This window comes from Gossypium hirsutum, chromosome D08 (assembly GCF_007990345.1).
Source record: "Gossypium hirsutum isolate 1008001.06 chromosome D08, Gossypium_hirsutum_v2.1, whole genome shotgun sequence".
NCBI classification, from domain to species: domain Eukaryota; kingdom Viridiplantae; phylum Streptophyta; class Magnoliopsida; order Malvales; family Malvaceae; genus Gossypium; species Gossypium hirsutum.
Window position 1 is genome coordinate 39,667,983 of NC_053444.1, and position 18,784 is coordinate 39,686,766.

Sequence of the window (18,784 nt, forward strand, 5' to 3'; positions counted from 1 at the left end):
AATTTGTAGTCTTAGTTGATGTTTAGGATTATTTTGTAAAGTGATTTTACTTAGTTTTTAGTTAAAGGATTAATTTGATAAAATATTAAAATTTATATGGAATCCTTGTGAATTTTGGATAATATTGGATTGTACTAAAGTAAGAATAAATTCTGCTAGCATGCGTGTTTCTAAAATTTTGTTAAATTTGAAAGTTTTGGATTTAAGGATTAAATTGAAAGAAATGTAAAAGTTTAGGGAAATTTTGTAAATATGAACATTTAAGGGTATATGCATAAACATAATTTTTATGGTGTATTTGAATTTAATATATTGAATTTAATCATTATAGCTCAAGAACTAAGTAAAAAAGACAATAACCGTGGAATAGGGAAATTTGCGTAGTAGTCCCTGCGAGGAAACTGGTAGAAATTAGTAGGAGAGTTCATAGTATAAAATATAAATATGTTCTTATTTATGTATTGTATTAATATGTGATGATTTAATTGTAGTTAATATGAAATTTTGTTAATAAGTAATAAATTCTTAAATGTTGTAAATTAGTGAATATTTGAAACAAGTATTTGAAAATTGGTGAATGTTGTGATTATATTGTTTTGGAAATGAGTTTGATGAATTTATAATAAGAATATGGAAGTTATGAAGTGCCTTTGGTTGTAAATGTTTGAATTAAATTATAATGCTCGATTGAATGTAGTAAATGATTAGGATACGATTGGCATGCTAATAGGGGTAGTAGGGCGCGCTTGTACGGGATTGTACTTCGGTGCCTTTGATAGCATTACGATGCTGTCTAGTGTATTTTCGATGAAACCGGAGTATCTGAGTCAATTTTCTATAGTTCAACGGGCTATGAAATTGTTCTCTTAAATGTAAAATTATTCTTTGAGTTGAATGTATGTATGGTGACATGGATTGCTTTGTCTTGAGCCATTATGGATATTGAGTTATATGTTTGAATATTTTGGTACTAATGAGATATGATTTTTGGGAATGGTTGTCAGGATTATAATGGTTTAAGTTAATTAGTGATCTGTTATAAGATAAGGTAAGTTAAACTAAAGTTTGACTATGGGTTTACTAAGTTACATAAACTTACTTGTTTTGTTTTGTTTTGTTTGTTTCTGTAGTTAATGTCTTGTGGAACAATTCGGGTAGATCAATTGCAATGCTCACACTATCAAGACTCTTTTTGGTAGCTTTTGCTTTTGAGTTATTTTGGTTGTGGTTTGTATATAGGGTTTGATGTGGTTAAGGTTAACATGTTAGTTACAGTGTAATTAAGCTCTTATGGTTGTGAATTGGTAAGCGAAGTTTTATGATGATATTATTTTGGTATGTAAATGCTTATGCTATTGGTTAGACATTATTTTGATTTAGTATCTTTAATGATGTGGAAATGTGGTATGGCTATTATGATAGGTAGTGTGTGGTGTTGGACTTGTTTATGCTATGTGTTGGGAATTAGGTGATGGTATCATGGTAGTTAAATAAGTATCATGTGTGTAATGGTAAGCTTTAGGTGATGTGCTTATGGTATTTGTGTAACAATTATGGTATCAATGAGGATACATTGGTTTGGTATATTAATTGTATGAATTTGGTGTGTTTTACGTGTTTTTGAATAGGTCATTTTGGTTGAAAATGGGGTGGCTTGGTGTCTAATTAAGAATGGATGTTTTGGCTCGAAAATGAAGTAATTTAGCTACACATGACCTACGACACAGGCTATTACACGACCGTGTGCCATACACAGTCATATCACATGACCGTGCACAAATTTGATATTAGGTGCAGATTACACACGGTCTGAGACATAGCCTGGGACACGACCTTGTGTCCTAAGTCAGTATGTAGCACGGTTTGGCACATGGCCTATGAAACGGTCATGTGACCCAACATTGAAAGCACACACAGTTTGGCACACAGCCTGCGACATGGTTGTGTGGCCCTATTTCAAATATACACACGGGTTAGGACACGACCATGTGTCCAGACTTCGAGTGTTCACACGATCTAGACTATATCACACGACCGTGTAACCCCTATTTCTTAATTTTTCATTTTTTTCTAGAATTTTTTTATTTGTTTCGATTTGATCCTAGATTGTTCCCAAACTATTTGTAGGCCCCATAGACTCGATTTAAGGCTCGTAAATACTCCATAATCCTAATCTGACAATGAAGACAAAATAGGGGTGTTACATTTAGTGGTATCAGAGTTACAGTTTAGTCGATTCTAGGACTAACGTAGTGCGTAATGAGTCTAAAATATACATGTCGCATATATGACTGTGATAGTGTGATGCTTTTGATCTATTCTAATGTTGTATTTTATTTTAGATAAAAGATGTTGGCCGAATCAAATCGGACCATAGTTTATTTAGCTGAAACTAATGTTCTAGCTTCCAACTCGGTAGTAAGTCAAAGTGCGTTAGTTTCACAATCTTTTGGTGATGAAAGGAAAAGGGTATTTTATGGTATGATGAGCCAATGGTTTAATGAGTTTACGCAAGCCAACCCTGTGACTCCACAACCTTCACCCTTATTATGCCTCCTCTGGCACCTCCATGTCCTCAAAACCCTGTGCTACTGTAGTTCTTCGCCCATCGGTTGATATAATTTGGAAGTGTGGAGCTGAAGAATTTAGGGGTAAGGTTGATGATGATCCTTCAAAAGTTCAATACTGCTTAGAGAATACGAAGAGGGTTTTCACAAAATTGATGTGTACACCTGAAGATTGTTTAAGATGTATAGTTTCATTGTTAAAAGATGAAGCATACTTATGGTGGGATATTTTAACCCCAATGACATCTAATAACCGTATTAACTGGGACTTTTTTCAGAGAGAATTTAGGAAGAAATAGTTAGTCGGTTGTATCTTGAGAAGGAAAAAGAAATAGTTTCTCAAATTGAAACAAGGGAATCAATCAGAAGCTGAGTATGAACAGGAATTTGTACAATTAAGCAAGTATGCTCGTAATATTGTATCAACTAAAGAGGAGATGTGCATTAGATTTTAAGACGGGTTGAATCATGAAATCTGAATGCCAATTTTAGCGTTAAAATTACGCGAATTCGTGGGGCTCTCAGAATATGCTCAAAAAGTTAGAGAAATTTGTAAAAGTAAAAGGTAATATGATTTGACATCTCGAGATTTCAGTAAAAAAGGACTATCCAAATCAATTTAGAATTTTTTGTCGAAGAAGTTCCAAAATGATGCTAGCTGGTCTATCATTCCTTCAAGGTTTACCGGTAGAGATAGACCTAGACAGAGTAGTTTGAGGTTTGTAAATTCACCGAATGCTAGTGTAGGTAGTGTGAGAAATGTAGAGAAGATTGTTTGTGAATAATGTGGTAAAATTCATTTCAACGAATGTCGAGCTAAGCCGGGAAATTGTTTTCGATGTGGATCTCCTAATCATTTTCTCAGAGATTGTCGAAAACAACATAATGACTCAGGAAATCAGACTGCTAAGCCTAAAGCTAGTCTGCAAAGAGGTGGACAACTTGGAAACAATAGAAATGCTACAGCTAGTCAAGGAAAAACTATTGATACAAATGAACAACCTGAAGATATAGCACCTTCCAGAACGTATGCAATTAGGGCTCAAGAAGAAGCTTTTACTCCAAATGTTATTGCTGGTACTTTCTCTCTTTTTGATATTGATATATATGCATTGATTAACCATAGGTCAACACATTCAAATCTATGCACTAAATTAGTAGAGAAAAATAATTTACTTGTTGTGATAATTGATTATACAATTAAGGTAACAAATCCACTTGGTCAGTGTGTTTTAGTTAACCAGATTTGTAAGTTATGTCCACTGAAAGTTTGGGGTTATGACTTTCCTACTGATTTGATGTTATTACCATTTGATGATTTTGATCTTATTTTGGGAATGGATTGGTTGTCTGAGCATGATGAAATAGTGAATTGTTGAAGGAAGCAAGTTAGTTTGAAACGTCCAAGTGGTGAATTTATTTGTGTAAAAGTTGATGGGATAGGTTGTACAACAAATGTGATTTCAGCATTGTTAGCTCAAAAGTTGACCAGAAAAGGGTGTGAATCTTATCTTGCATATATCCTCGATTCACAGGTGACAAAATAAAAAATCAGTCAGGTACTGATAGTCAAAGAGTATGTTGATGTTTTCCCAGAAGAATTACCAGGACTACCACCGAATAGAGAAGTTGAATTTGTAATAGAACTTGTGTTGGAAAGACCTCCAATTTCAATAGCTCCATACAGAATGGCTCCTATTTAGTTGAAAGAGTTAAAAACACAGTTACAAGAATTATTAGACCATAGTTTTATTCGACTGAGTGTGTCACCTTGGGGTGCACCAGTTCTATTTATGAAAATGAAAGATGGGTAGATAAGATTATTCATATATTATCAGTAACTAAATCGAGTTACCATCAAGAATAAATATCCATTACCTCGTATTGACAATTTGTTCGATCAGATAAAGGGAGCTTAAGAGTTTTCAAAAATTGATTTGCTATCCGAATATTATCAATTGCAAGTTAAAGATCCTTATGTATCGAAAACTGCATTCAGAACTCGATACAAGCATTATGCGTGTTTTATGATCCCGTTTGGTTTGACTAATGCTCCTGCTGAATTTATGAACTTGATGAACTGAGTATTTTAGTCTTATTTAGATCGATTTGCTGTGGTATTCATTGATGATATTCTAATATATTCGTTGAACGAGTCAAATCATGTCGAGCATTTGAGAATTATGTTGTAGACTCTGCATGAAAAACAATTTTATGCGAAATTCAGCAAATGCAAATTTTGGTTTCGGGAGGTTGATTTATGGGTTACGCAATATCTGATGATGGTATTCGAGTTGATCTGAATATCATATCAGCAATTTTTGATTGGAAATTTCTGAAGAATGTTACTGAAGTACGTAACTTTTTGGGCCTAGTGGGGTATTATCGGTATTTTGTTAAAAAGATTCCTATTTTAGTAGCTCCGATGACAAAGTTCCTGCAAAAAGATGTTAATTTTGTCTACCCAATAAGTGTCAGAAGAGATTTGATCAATTGAAAAATATGTTGACTGAAGCTCCAGTGCAGACTCAGCCTGAAACTGGAAAAGAGTTTACTGTTTACAGTGATGCTTCTCTGTGTGGTTTAGGCTGTGTTCTGATGCAAAACGGGAATGTGATTGCTTACGCCTCAAGGTAGTTAAAACCTCACAAATGAAATTATCTGACTAACGATTTGGAACTTGTTGCAGTTGTGTTTGCGTTAAATAACTGGTGACACTATTTATATGGTGAGAAATGTCACGTTTTTACTACTCATAAAAGCCTAAAATACTTGATGACTCAGAAAGATTCAAACTTATGGAAAAAAGGTGGCTCGAATCATTAAAAGATTATGAGTTAGTAATTGATTACCATCCCTGGAAAGCAAATATTGTAGCGGATGCATTGAGTCGTAAATCATTGTTTTCCTTGAGAGCTTTGAATACAAGCTTAACGGTGAATTCTGTTGGTTCCATTTTGGCTGAGTTGAAAGTGAGGTCGGTATTCCTGTCAGAGATTCACGAACTTCAAAAGAATGACTCTGATTTGTTAATGAAATATGAAGCTGTGATAACAAGCAGACAACTGATTTTGATATTGGAACCAATGATTATTTATATTTTCGTGGACGTCTTTGTGTACTAAAAGGTTTCGAGTAAAGATAAAAGTTGTTAAATGAAGCTCACAGTAGTGTTTATTCAATATATCCTAGGAGTAACAAAATGTATGACCTGAAGCAACACTAGTGGTGGCTTGGTATGGAACGAGAGATCACAGAGTTTGTAGCTAGATGTTTGATTTGCCAGTAGGTGAAAACAGAACATCATGTTCCATCAAGTTTGTTACAACCTGTAATGATTCCCCAATGGAAATGGGAGTGGACCACTATGTACTTTGTTTCAGGGTTACCGTTGACTCTGAGCAGAAAAGATTCAATATGGGTTATAGTTGATAGATTGACAAAATCTGCTCACTTTATATCTGTTCGATCTGACTATTCACTTGAGAAGTTGGCAAAGTCATATGTTGTAGAAATTGTGAAATTGCATAATGTTCCTATGTCAATAATATCATATCATGATCCGAGATTTACTTCTAGATTTTGGGGTAAATTACACGAAGCTTTTGGTTCCAAATTTAATTTTAGTATTGCATTTAATCTGCAAACAGATGGCCAGTCTAAGTGAGTAATTCAAAATTTAAAAGGTAGTTGGCAGAAGTATTTGCCATTTGCTGAATTTGTCTATAATAACAGTTATCAAGCGAGAATAAAAATGGCTCCGCATAAGGCTTTATATAGTCAAAAGCATAGAAGTCTGTTGTGCTGGTCTAAATTAAAAGAAAGAAAGCAAGGTGGGGTTGCTTTGGTTCGAGAAGTTGAAGGTAAAGTTAGAATCATTCGTGATAATTTAAAAGCTGCATTTGATCGTTAGAAATCCTATGATGGTTTAAAACGTTAAGATATTGAGTTTCACATTGCTGAAAAAGTATTTTTGAAAGTCTCGTAGTAGAAAAAAATGTTACGATTTGGCAAGAAAGGAAAGCTTAGTCCAAAATTTATTGGATCGTATGAAGTTTTAGAAAGAATTGAACCTGTAGCTTATCGCTTGGCATTACTTCCAGAACATGACAAAATTTACAATGTTTTCCATGTTTCGATGCTTGGTATTGAGACCTTGTTTTTGAAAACCAAGCTCGTAAATATTTTCATTAAATATTTACAAAGTTATTATATTAGTAGGTGAATGTTCAATTCGTGAATTTTATTGTTTGGTTTCTTAATTAAAGAAAAGAACTAAACTGTGAAAGTTGTAAAATTTAGTTATATTTTAATTATTAGTTACTAGATGCTTTAAATCACATAAGTGGAATGTTTTAAATGGAAATTATATCATTCTTCTTTGTCATGGACAGTTAAGGCATGAAAAATGCTAAAAATGTGTGTTTAATTGAAGGGAAATTTTGTAATTAAATAAATTTAAGTAAAATAAAATAAAAATAAGGCATCATCTTCCTTAGTGTTTCTTACCACCAAAATTTAGAAGAAAAACTTAGTTTGATGCATGTAAGCAGTTTTCTCATCTGTTTCTTAAGAAATTTATGTTTTTGTAATCGTTGTAGCTTAATCTAGCTAACCTAAGGATTAATTTGTAAAACAGTTAAATGTTTTGGAATTTATCATTGATGAATTCTATGCATTTTTGAAGTTAAATTGTAACACCCCTAACCCATATCTTTCGTCGAATTAAGGTTACGAAGTATTACCGATCAACCAAAAACCATGCAACAGAATATTGTTTAATAACTTAAACATATCATAAATGATTCATATACATGCATACTATCCCTAAACTGAGCCCTCGAGGCCCTAAAAATAATTTAGAAACAATTTGGGTCTAATTTGAAATAATTTGGAAAGTTTTGGAAAAACATGCAAAATTTGAAAATAGGTGTCACAGGCAGTGTAACAATCGAATTAGGGACACACGACCGTGTCCCAGCCCGTGTCCTCACTCGTGTAACTCTCTGAGTTGGGTCACACGCCCGTGTAACTCACTGACTTGCAACCTAAAGAAATCATCAAATGACACAGTCGTATCACTAGGCCGTATGTCTCACACGACTGAATTACACGCCCGTGTCTCAGGCTGTGTGGACCCAAATTTACCTAAAATCAAGCCATTTCATGCATAAAAATTCAATCCATTTTTGCACACCTTAAAGGGACCTAAACATCATCCAATCATACATCAAAATGCCATTTTATGACCCTAAATCAACTAATCAATATGCCATTCAAAGGCACCACAATTATAACAAGACAACATTTACGAAAACATGTGAACATTACCTAATTCTATGCATAAAAACCTCATTCTATTATGTGCCTAAAACACATCATAATTGACCATTTCCAAGCCAACATCTTGTACCAAAAAATCATACACATCCATCATTAAAAATGACCAAAATGACTTCCTTAAACAAGTATTATAATTCCATCAACCATACATATACATCAAGGTACAAATATACCAAATTACCATTTACATATTCATCCTATACATGTTAATATTGTCATTTCCATACATACTAATCTAATTCAAATATGAACTAAAACATGTCACAAGTGTCCATTTTCAAACCATCATCAATATGCCAAGATATCCATATCAACAAGCACTTTAAATTCACTAAAATCACATAACTTGGTAAGGCTTCAAGGTGTACCAAACCAACAAAGCTTTCCAAAGCTTATATATACCAAAACACCATTAACATATGCACCATAATACCATTACAAATCACCCTATACATGCCATTATAAACCTTAGCCAAATTACTCAACAACTACTGAATTGTCCATTGGATAGTGTGACAAATCTCTGATGAACTTCAAACCAATTGAGCATCCGATAATCTATAAATCAAGGAAAATGATTGCGTAAGCAATGAATGCTTAGTAAGCTCATATAAACTTAAAAAAATAACCTACCATTTCAATAATGAAATTTATAGAACAAGTAAAAATTGTTACCAATGCCGTAAGCTTAGTAAAAGCCTATACAACACCATCAAACTCGCAAGTTAGCATAATTTTTCATGATACATATGAGATCAACCATGTATAAACATAAAATTTTCATAAAATTTAATTCATCATCATTACCATAAGATCATGATTCATTTCATTTTCATACTTACCATTTCCAATATCATAAGTTTAGTGCAAGCCTATTTAAGCATCATCAAACTCACATGTTAATGGGTTCATCAACAACATATATAAACTCATTTACATCATAAGTAGAATTTTATAAAATACATCACATGAGCTTTAAACCCTTTCATATAGCTATGAACCTTTCTATTTAGTCACTTACCCGTTGAACCCTTTAGAATTTCATCGGATACTCGGGAAAGCTCACACGAAGTGTGCCTTTACATATAATCGTAACATTTCCTTTACATCATTGCTCACACGAGCTATGAAATGGGCATGCTCACAAAAGCTGTGGAGAATCTACAATAAATGTAGGACCTCAGCCATCGATAGGACATTCAAGACCAACACCCGAAACATGAAATCCCTAATGACATGTCATTTGTATCCTATGAATTCCTAAGGTTCAACCGGGGCTCGATATCCATCAGTTTATCATAACATTGATACATTTGTATAATGATTCATTTACATAAAAATAACATAATAAACATTCAATTTAAACAACATTTAAGCGATAACAGTTCATACGATCTTACTAGACTAAATTGTAGCAACAATTAAATACATGGGCTTTTTTGTAATTTTCTAATCGTTCTTCATATAATATAATAATTCCATTCAATTCACCAATACAAACAGAAAAATCAATTCAATTTGTGCAATTAGATCCTTTTTGATATTTTACAAAATTGCCCCCAATATTTTACTTTTACATAATTTAGTCCTTAAGCCCAAAACATGCAAATTAACCATTTTTATTCAATTTCATGTTTAGCTGAATTGTTTTGAACCCTATTGCATCCCATATTTACTATTAATTTATAGCAAGTCCTTGTACTTTTACTAATTTCACATTCTAGTACTTAAACATTAAAATTACCAAAAATTACTTTACAAAATAGTTTTATCTAGAAACCAAGCTTAATATAATTTGAAAAATTCTCAAATTCATCAATGGTAAAATTATAAACATTTAAAAATTTAACAAATTGATCCTCGGGTTAGCTAGATTAAGCTGCAACGATTTCAAAAACGTAAAAATTATTAAAAACGGACCTCAAAATCACAAGCATGCAAGAAATGTGTTTGGCTGAACCTTCAATGCTCTCCCATGGAATTTTTTGCACTCATTTACTCAAGCAAAAATATGGTCACCTTTGTTTTCTTTTAATTTATGTTACTAATTTTCTAAATTACTAATTTATCCTTTAAAAACTAACCAAATTTCAGGCATTTACTCATCAAAGCCATCCACTATAAAATAAATTGGTATAATTACCATCAAATTCCATTAGTTCAACTTTTCATAACCAGTTGACCCATTTAATTAATAGAAATCAACTTTTGTAGCTTTTACAATTTAGTTCTTTTTAATTAAATTAACTATCTAAACATTAAAATTTCTTAACAAAACTTTAATACAACCTTAATAACACTCCATAAATATTTAATAAAATATTTACGCCTTGTTTATAGAAACGAGGTCCAAATACCTCATTTTTTAAAATCACTCGACTTTAAGGAAATACCACTTGAATCTAATTTTTCATTCAAATAACATAATTTTCCAAATCAAAATTTATTTTATTACTATAATTTACTTGTAAATATTAAATAATAATATTTACGAGCTCTCTTGTCGAACTTGTGGCCCCGAAATCGCTATTTTTGACACCACTGAAAAACGAGCTGTTACATAAATGATGAATTTGTAGTCTTGGTTGATGTTTAGGATTATTTTCTAAAGTGATTTTAGTTAGTTTTTAGTTAAATGATTAATTTGATAAAATATTAATATTTATATGGAATTCTTGTTGCTTTTGGATAATTTTGGATTGCACTAAAATAAGAATATATTTAGATAGCATGGATATTTGTGAATTTTTGCTAAATTTGAAAGTTTTGAATTTAAGGACTAAATTGAGAGTAGGAAAAAAGTTTAGGGAAAATTTCTAAATATGAAAATTTAAGGATATATGCAACAAAATAAGTTTGATGGTGTAATTGAATTTATATATTGAATTTAATCATTACAGACTAAGAATCGAGTAAAAAGACAATAACCGTGGAAAGGGGAAAATTACGAAGTAGTCCCTGTGAGGAAATCGGTAGCAAGTAGTAGAGAGTTCATAGTATAAAATATAGATATGTTATTATTTATGTATCGTATTAATATGTGATGATTTAATTATAGTTAATATGAAATTTTGTTAATAAGTAATAAATTCTTAAATGTTGCAAATTAGTACAAGTGAGAAACAAGTATTTGATAATTGGTGAATGTTGTGATTATATGTTTTTGGAAATGAGTTTGATGAATTTAATATAAGTATATGGAAGTTGCAAAGTGCCTTTGGTTGTAAATGTTTGAATTAAATTATAATGTCCGATTGAACGTAGTAAACAATTAGGATCCGATTGGCATGCTAATAGGGGTAGTAGCGCGTGCTTGTACAGGATTGCACTTCGGTGTCTCTGATAGCTTTACGATGCTCTCTGGTGTATTTTGGAGGAAAATTGAGTATCTAAGTCAATTTGTTATAGTTCAACGGGCTACGAAATTCTTCTTTTAAATGTAAAATTATTCTTTGAGTTGAATGCATGTATAATGATTTGTTTGTGCATACATGAATATGTGTGGTAACATGGATTGCTTTGCCTTAAGCCATTATGGACATTGAGTTATATGTTTGAATATTTTGATACTAATGAGATATGATTTTTGGGAATGGTTGTCAGGATTATAATGGTTTAAGTTAATTAGTAATCTGTTATAAGATAAGGTAACTTAAATTAAAGTTTGAATATGGGCTTACTAAGTTATATAAAATTGTTTTGTTTTGTTTTTTTTTTCTGTAGTTAACGTCTTGTGGAGTAGTTCGAACGGATCAACTTCAATGCTCACATTATCAAGACTCTTTTTGGTAGCTTTTGTTTTTAAGTAATTTTGGTTGTAGCATGAATATAGGGTTTGATGTGGTTAAGGTTAACATGTTAGTTAAAGTGTAATTAAGCTTTTATGGTTGTGATTTGATAAGCTAAGTTTTATGATGATATTATTTTGATGTGTAAATGATTGTACTCTTGGTTAGACATTACTTTGATTTAGTATCTTTAATGATGTTAAAATGTGGTATGGCTATTATGATAGGTAGTATGTGTTGTTGGACTTGTTTATATTATGTGTTTGGAATTAGGTGATGGTATCACGGTAGTTGAATAAGTTAAATGTCTGTAATGGTAAGCTTTAGGTGATGTGCTTATGGTATTTGTGTAACAATTGTGGTATCAATGATGATACATTGGTTTTGCATATTAATTGTATTAATTTGGTATGTTTTAGTTGTGTTAAAGGTGTTTTTGAATAGGCCATTGTGGTTGAAAATAGAGTGGCTTGGTGTCTAAGTAAGAATTGTTGTTTTGGCTTGAAAATGAAGTCATTTAGCTTCACACAGCCTAGGACATAAGCTGTCAGACGATCGTGTGCCACACACGGTCACATCATACAACAGTGCGCAAATTTGATATTAGGTGTAGGTTTCACATGGTCTGAGACATGGCCTCTGACATGGTTGGTTGCCTTAAGTCAGTATGTAGCATGGGTTGGCACACGGCCATGTGACCCAACATTGAATGCACACACGATTAGGCACATGGCTTGTGACTAAAGGTGTCCATGGGCCGGGCCGGGCCGGGTTCGAGCCGGGTTCGGGCCGGGCCGGGCCGGGCCGGGCCGGGTTCGAGCCGGGTTCGGGCCGGGCCGGGCCGGGCCCAACAAAAATTTTCAGCCCGCTTCCTAGGCCCGGGCCCGGCCCAGCCCGAAATATGGGCTTGAGATTTTGCCCAGGCCCGGCCCGAGAAAAAAATATGGAGCCCGAGCCCGGCCTGGCCCGGCCCGTTTTTTAATTAAAATTAAAATTATATTTTTATTAAAATTAAAACTAATTGTTATTAAAATTAATTGTTATCAAAATTAATTATTATTAAATTTGTATCAAATTATATATTTTTTTGTACCAATCAACATTTTGTAAAATCTAACATTTTGTTAGTAAAATTATTAATTGTATTAATTGTTACTAAAATTATCAAATTATTAATTATTAATTGTTACTAACATTTTGTTAGTAAAATTATTAATTGTTAATTGTATTAATTGTTACTAATATTATCAAATTATATCAAATTATTAATTGTTAATTGTATTAATTGTTGTAACAAAATCTAACATTTTGTAACTTAAAATAAAACTAAAACTAGTATATTTTAAAAATAAAATATATATATTTAATATATTTTTGGGCCGGGCCGGGCCGGGCTCGGGCTAAAAAAATCTTGCCCGAGGCGCGGCCCATTTTCTAAACGGGCCTCGTTTTTTGCCCAAGCCCATATTTCGGGCCTATATTTTTACCCAAACCCTCCCATATTTCGGGCAGGCCGCCGGGCCGCCCGGCCCATGGACAGGTCTACTTGTGACACAGTCATGTTGCCCTATTTCGAATATCCACACAGGTAGACACACAGGCTGGGACACGGCCGTGTGTCTAGACTTTGAATGTTCACACTTTCTAAACTGACATACGGCCTGGCCATACGGCCGTGTGACCCCTGTTTCTCAAATTTTCATGTTTTTTCCCAGAATATTCTAATTTGTTTTGATTTTATCCCAAATTGTTTGCAAACTCTTTTTAAGGCTACGTAGGCTTGATTTAAGGCCCATAAGTGTATTTTTTTTCCAAGGTTAGATTCAATTGTTATATGTTAACATTTAATTTGTATAATTGTTCCTGTTGTGAAGTTAAATGTTCTGTTTTGCTCGGTAATACTCCATGACCGTAATCTGGCAACAAAGACAGAATAGGGGTGTTACACCAAGCAAATCAAACCAAGATTCGAGAATGAATCTTTTCGAGGAATTGGGGAATGATACATCATTGGATAGGGTGAAATTTATTAAATTCAATTCACCGAAGCTTCCAATTTTTAAGTTTAGGAAATCAATAGATTTGCAACGACTTTTTGGATGGGATTTAGGCATTTCTGGGTTGAAATGTCTCATAGTGATCAAAGATCTATTTCTTATATTAAAAATGCATTTTGAATCACTCAATTGCAAGTTTGGGAGCTTAAGTTATGATCGTTTCAATGAAGATTACGCGAGCAGAATTTTTTAAATCATATTGGGTTCGATTTTTAGGCTTAATTTCTGTTATATATGAGTCCAATATTGTATTTATTATGTTTTACTATTTTATTATTTATTTATTTTTAATTTTGGATATTATTTAAGTATTTTAAGTTGTTTAGGAGTTTTTGTTTCTTAGTCAAACAAGAAAGTTTAGTTTAAAACTACTACTTATTTAGATTAATTAGATTTTTAATATACTTTAAAGTTTTATTTGGATGTACTTAGCTAGCATGTATAAATGCTTCTTCCCTGTTCATTAAGGACAAATTATTTTCATTTATAAAGTTTGCAACTCTTGGAGTTTGTTTCTTTGTGCAAGAGTTTTTTTATGATTTTTAGAAGCAGGTTTCTTCTTGATTTTCTTTAAGGAGTCGTGAGAATTCATTCTTCACCTTTCAATTTGCCAAGGATTATTTCTTGGAGGACTGATTAAAGTCGTTAATTAAGTTTGTAGGGATTTATATCTCAAAGTGTTCAATTGGAAATTTATCCTTCTATCAATCAGATCCATCGGTTTACTCTTCCATCTTCCACCTTCCACTTTGTTTTTGTTAATTTCTATTTCTTATTTATTTAGAATTTTTTTTCTTTATTCTCAAATTTCTTTATTTACTATTTTCGATTTCTTTATTACTAAATTTATTTATATCTTCTTTCTAGATCAGATCCAAATCTTTCCTTTTCAAGTCGAACAACTTGAATTCAATCTTTCTTTTACTTCCTCTGCTCCAATTCTCTATCACACATACTATATTACATTTTGATTCATATACTTGCGGACACCACTACTTTAATTCAATATATTTTAGTGTAGTATTTTCTAGTCAAATGTTCGTACATTTGGCGGCGGTCACGTATCTCCCCACCTCATTTAACATTTGATTACTTCCTAGGGTTGTCAAGCCTAGGGTTTAATAACGCATAATACCAACTAATTTTGTAGGATACCCTTAATTCTCCGTTAATCACTCCCCCATCCACTGGTTAATCTCCCCTAAGGGAATTAGCTACTCATGGTATTCATATTCTCAAACTCAATTGATATTAACATGTAAATAACATGAATAAACCAAAAGACAAAAGAGATATAGAATAATCCTAATTTGTATTGATTAAGATCAGAAAAACAAATCTCTCGATTGGGAAAATGAATCTCATCGCTTGCAAAGGAAAATAAACTGAATAACTTTGATTGAATAAAATACACTAAAAGAACTACTACATTTGACGACAGGTCAGCTACATAACACAAACTTAATTTATTAACGATTTAAGGGACTAAGTTGGAAAAATGTAACATGTATATCGGGGCTCTCCTTCTTAAATTCTTATATGAGAATTGGCTAAACTGAAACTCTGATACCAGTAAAAATGTAACACCCAACTGATGGACTGGATGATCGACTCTTTGAGTTTTCAACTATTAGCATATACAATAATAATTTTGTAACTTCTCAAACCCGACCCAGGTGTTATGGCCAAATTTTGAAGTTTACATTGGCCACCTAAGTGGCCTAGAAAACAATTGGTTAAAAATTTGTACTGTTTTAAAACAATTTCTTATTTTTAGGAAATCCAGCGGTTTATCTTAATTTTAAAAAACGTTAGTCCTTAAGCCACATTCGATCTAATGTCTAAATTGTAATATTGTTATGAAATTTGGAAACTTGTATGATTTTTCGATCAAATGCTTTTCAAAGTTCTAGTTTAGCAGCATAAAAGTACATTGTTTTCAACTTTTATTTAAAAACATGTTTCTTGCTTGATTAACCAAATTATTTAATTTAGCTAGTTTCAAAGTTATCCATTTCATATGTAGAGTTCCAAAACAAACCAAGTCCAAACCCAAGCCATAGTCCATATAAAATTATACAAAACCAATAAAACTTATAAAAATCAAGCCTAAAATACTTTTATTCAAAATCCAACATGAATCCTCTGAATACCAATTTTGAATCCTAACCTCTCGGCTTATACATGATTTTAGGGTAGAAAATAAGGCTGGTTTAGAAGGTTAAAACAACCAGCAAAGTGGCTGGAAAAAAAAGTAAAGGCTTTAGCAAAAGGGCGACACAACTACAGTAAAATCCCAAAGAAAAAATGAAAATTATTAAGAAAAAGATGACAAAGATGGGAGACAGGACAAAATGAGTGAATAAATATAGAAAAGAGCTGAAAAAAACAAAGAAAAAATGATATAAATACCAAAGGTTACTACGCTTGGGCAGCACAAAATAAGGAGAAAAAGTAGCATAGAAAGATAAAAATTAACAATTGCAAGTGATGGGAATTGAACTCGGGTTTCTAAGAGAATTGCACTGTCTCCTTGTTTTCTCTTAAACACTATAATAATAGCTCATTCTTGAAATAATTGAACAAACTTTAAACCATAAATTTGGGATGTTATCACTCTTCCCCCCTTATAGTAATTTCAGCCTCAAAATTTTACCTGAGTTGAATAGATCTATTGCTGACGAAACGAGTCCTCCAACTCCTAAGTGGCTTCTTTTGTGCCATGGTTTTGCCAAAGGACCTTAACCTCGCGATCCAAAATTTGAGTAGGCTCTTCCTCGAAAGAAAAATCTGGTCAATCCTCGATACGCTTAATTAAAACAATATGAGAAGGGTCAGATTGATATCGTCTCAACATCAAGACATGGAAAACATCATGAATACGATCCAAATTTGGCGGCAACTTAAGTTGATATGCGACTGGACCAATCCTCTTAAGAATCCAATAGGGCAAAATGAACCTAGGGCTCAACTTGCCTTTTCGGCCAAACCTCATAACCTTTCTCCATGGAGAAACCTTAAGGAAGACTCGATCCTCCACACTGAACTCGATGCCCTTCCGCTTTAAGTCAGCATAGGACTTCTTTCTATCAGAATTCACCTTTAATGTGTCCTGAATTAACCGAATCTTATCCTCAATCTCAAAAACCAAATCCGTACCCAAAATCTTCCTCTCGCCCAACTCAGTCCAACATAAAGGTGAACGACACTTACGACCATGAGCCTTGTAAGGCTGCATCTGAATACTACACTGGAAGATGTTATTATAGGCTAACTCAGCCATCGATAGATGTTCCTCCCAACTACCTTGAAAATCAATTACATAGATTTTCAACATATTTTCAACAATTTGAATAATCCTCTCAGACTGACCATTTGACTGCGGATGGAAAGCCGTACTTAAATCAAAATGTGTACCCAAAGCCTTATGCAACTTTTTCTAGAACCAAGACATAAAACAGGGATCCTTATTTGAAATAATTGACACTGATACCCCATTCAGTCTCACTATCTCAAAAATATAGAGCTTAGTTAATTTTTGAAGAGAGTAATCAATGCAAACTGGAATGAAATGGGCAGACTCAGTCAATATATCCATAATGAGCCAAATCAAATCTTTCTTAGTAGGTGTTAAAGGTAACCCACTAACAAAACCCATAGTCACTCTCTCCCATTTCCACTATGGAATTCGGACCAGCTGCAATAATCCAGACGAAACTAATGCTCAGTCTTAACCTGCTGGCAAGTTAAACACTTTTACACATAGCCCGTTACCTCACGCTTAAGACCCAACCACCAATACGGTTCTCTTAAATCACGGTACATCTTATTACCTCCAAGATCCATAGCATAAGGGCTAATATATGCCTCCTAAAGTTAGCTTATTGCAAACTCTGATAATTCGGTACACAATATATGCCTCTGAAACAAAAATAACATTAGAACTAATCATAAAGTCTTCAGTTGAACCTTCCTCAACCTATTTAAATCGAGGTGCTAAAGAATCATCTAATCGCTGCTTTTTTCTGATTTCCTAAACCCAAACATGCTTTACTTACAACTCAGCCAAAATACTCCATCATCAAACAGACTCAAACGAGCAAACATCGCCCTTACCTCAGACATCGCTATTTTGTTTAAGGCATCGACTACTACATTAGCCTTACCAGGATGATACTCAATTGTGCAATCATAATCCTTTAGTAGCTAAATCCATCTGTGCTGCCTCAAATTAAGCTCTTTCTGTGTGAGAAGATATTTGAGACTCTTGTGATCCGTGTAAATGGTACACTTTTCACAATACAAATAATGTCTCCATATATTAAGAGCGAAAACAACAGTCGCTAACACTAAATCATGAGTCGAATAATTGCACTCATACGCCCTAAGCTATCTCGAGGCAAAGGTACCATTTTTCCATCTTGCATTAGAACACACCCAGCCTAACATGTGAAGTATCACTGTATACCACATATTATTTACCATATTTCAGCTATAAAAGAATGAGAGCTTTAGTCAATATGGATTTTAACCTTTCAAAATTGGCTTGCTAGTCACTTGTTCACTTAAAATGAGTGTTTGTCCTTAACATCTTAACCAATGAAGCTGCTATCAAGGAAAAATCCTCAACAAACCTTTGATAATATCCCGCCAAACCAAGAAAGATGTGAATCTCTGATGCATTTTTCGGTTGCTTCCAATCCAAGATAACTTCAACCTTTTTCGGATCCACACGAATACCCTCAGCAGATACCACATGACCTAAAAACATAACCTCTTTCAACCAGAACTCGCACTTACTGAGCTTAGCAAAAAGCTTCTTGTCGCGATAAATCTATAGAACTATCCTCAAATGCTCATCATGCTCAAATTTTGACTTAGAATATACTGATAAATCATCAATGCACAATATGGCGAACTGGTCTGGGAAGCTAGAAAACACAATTCATGAGATCCATAAATGTTGTCGGTGCGTTAGTCAATCTGAACGACATAACTAGGAACTCGTAATGACCATAACGAGTCCTAA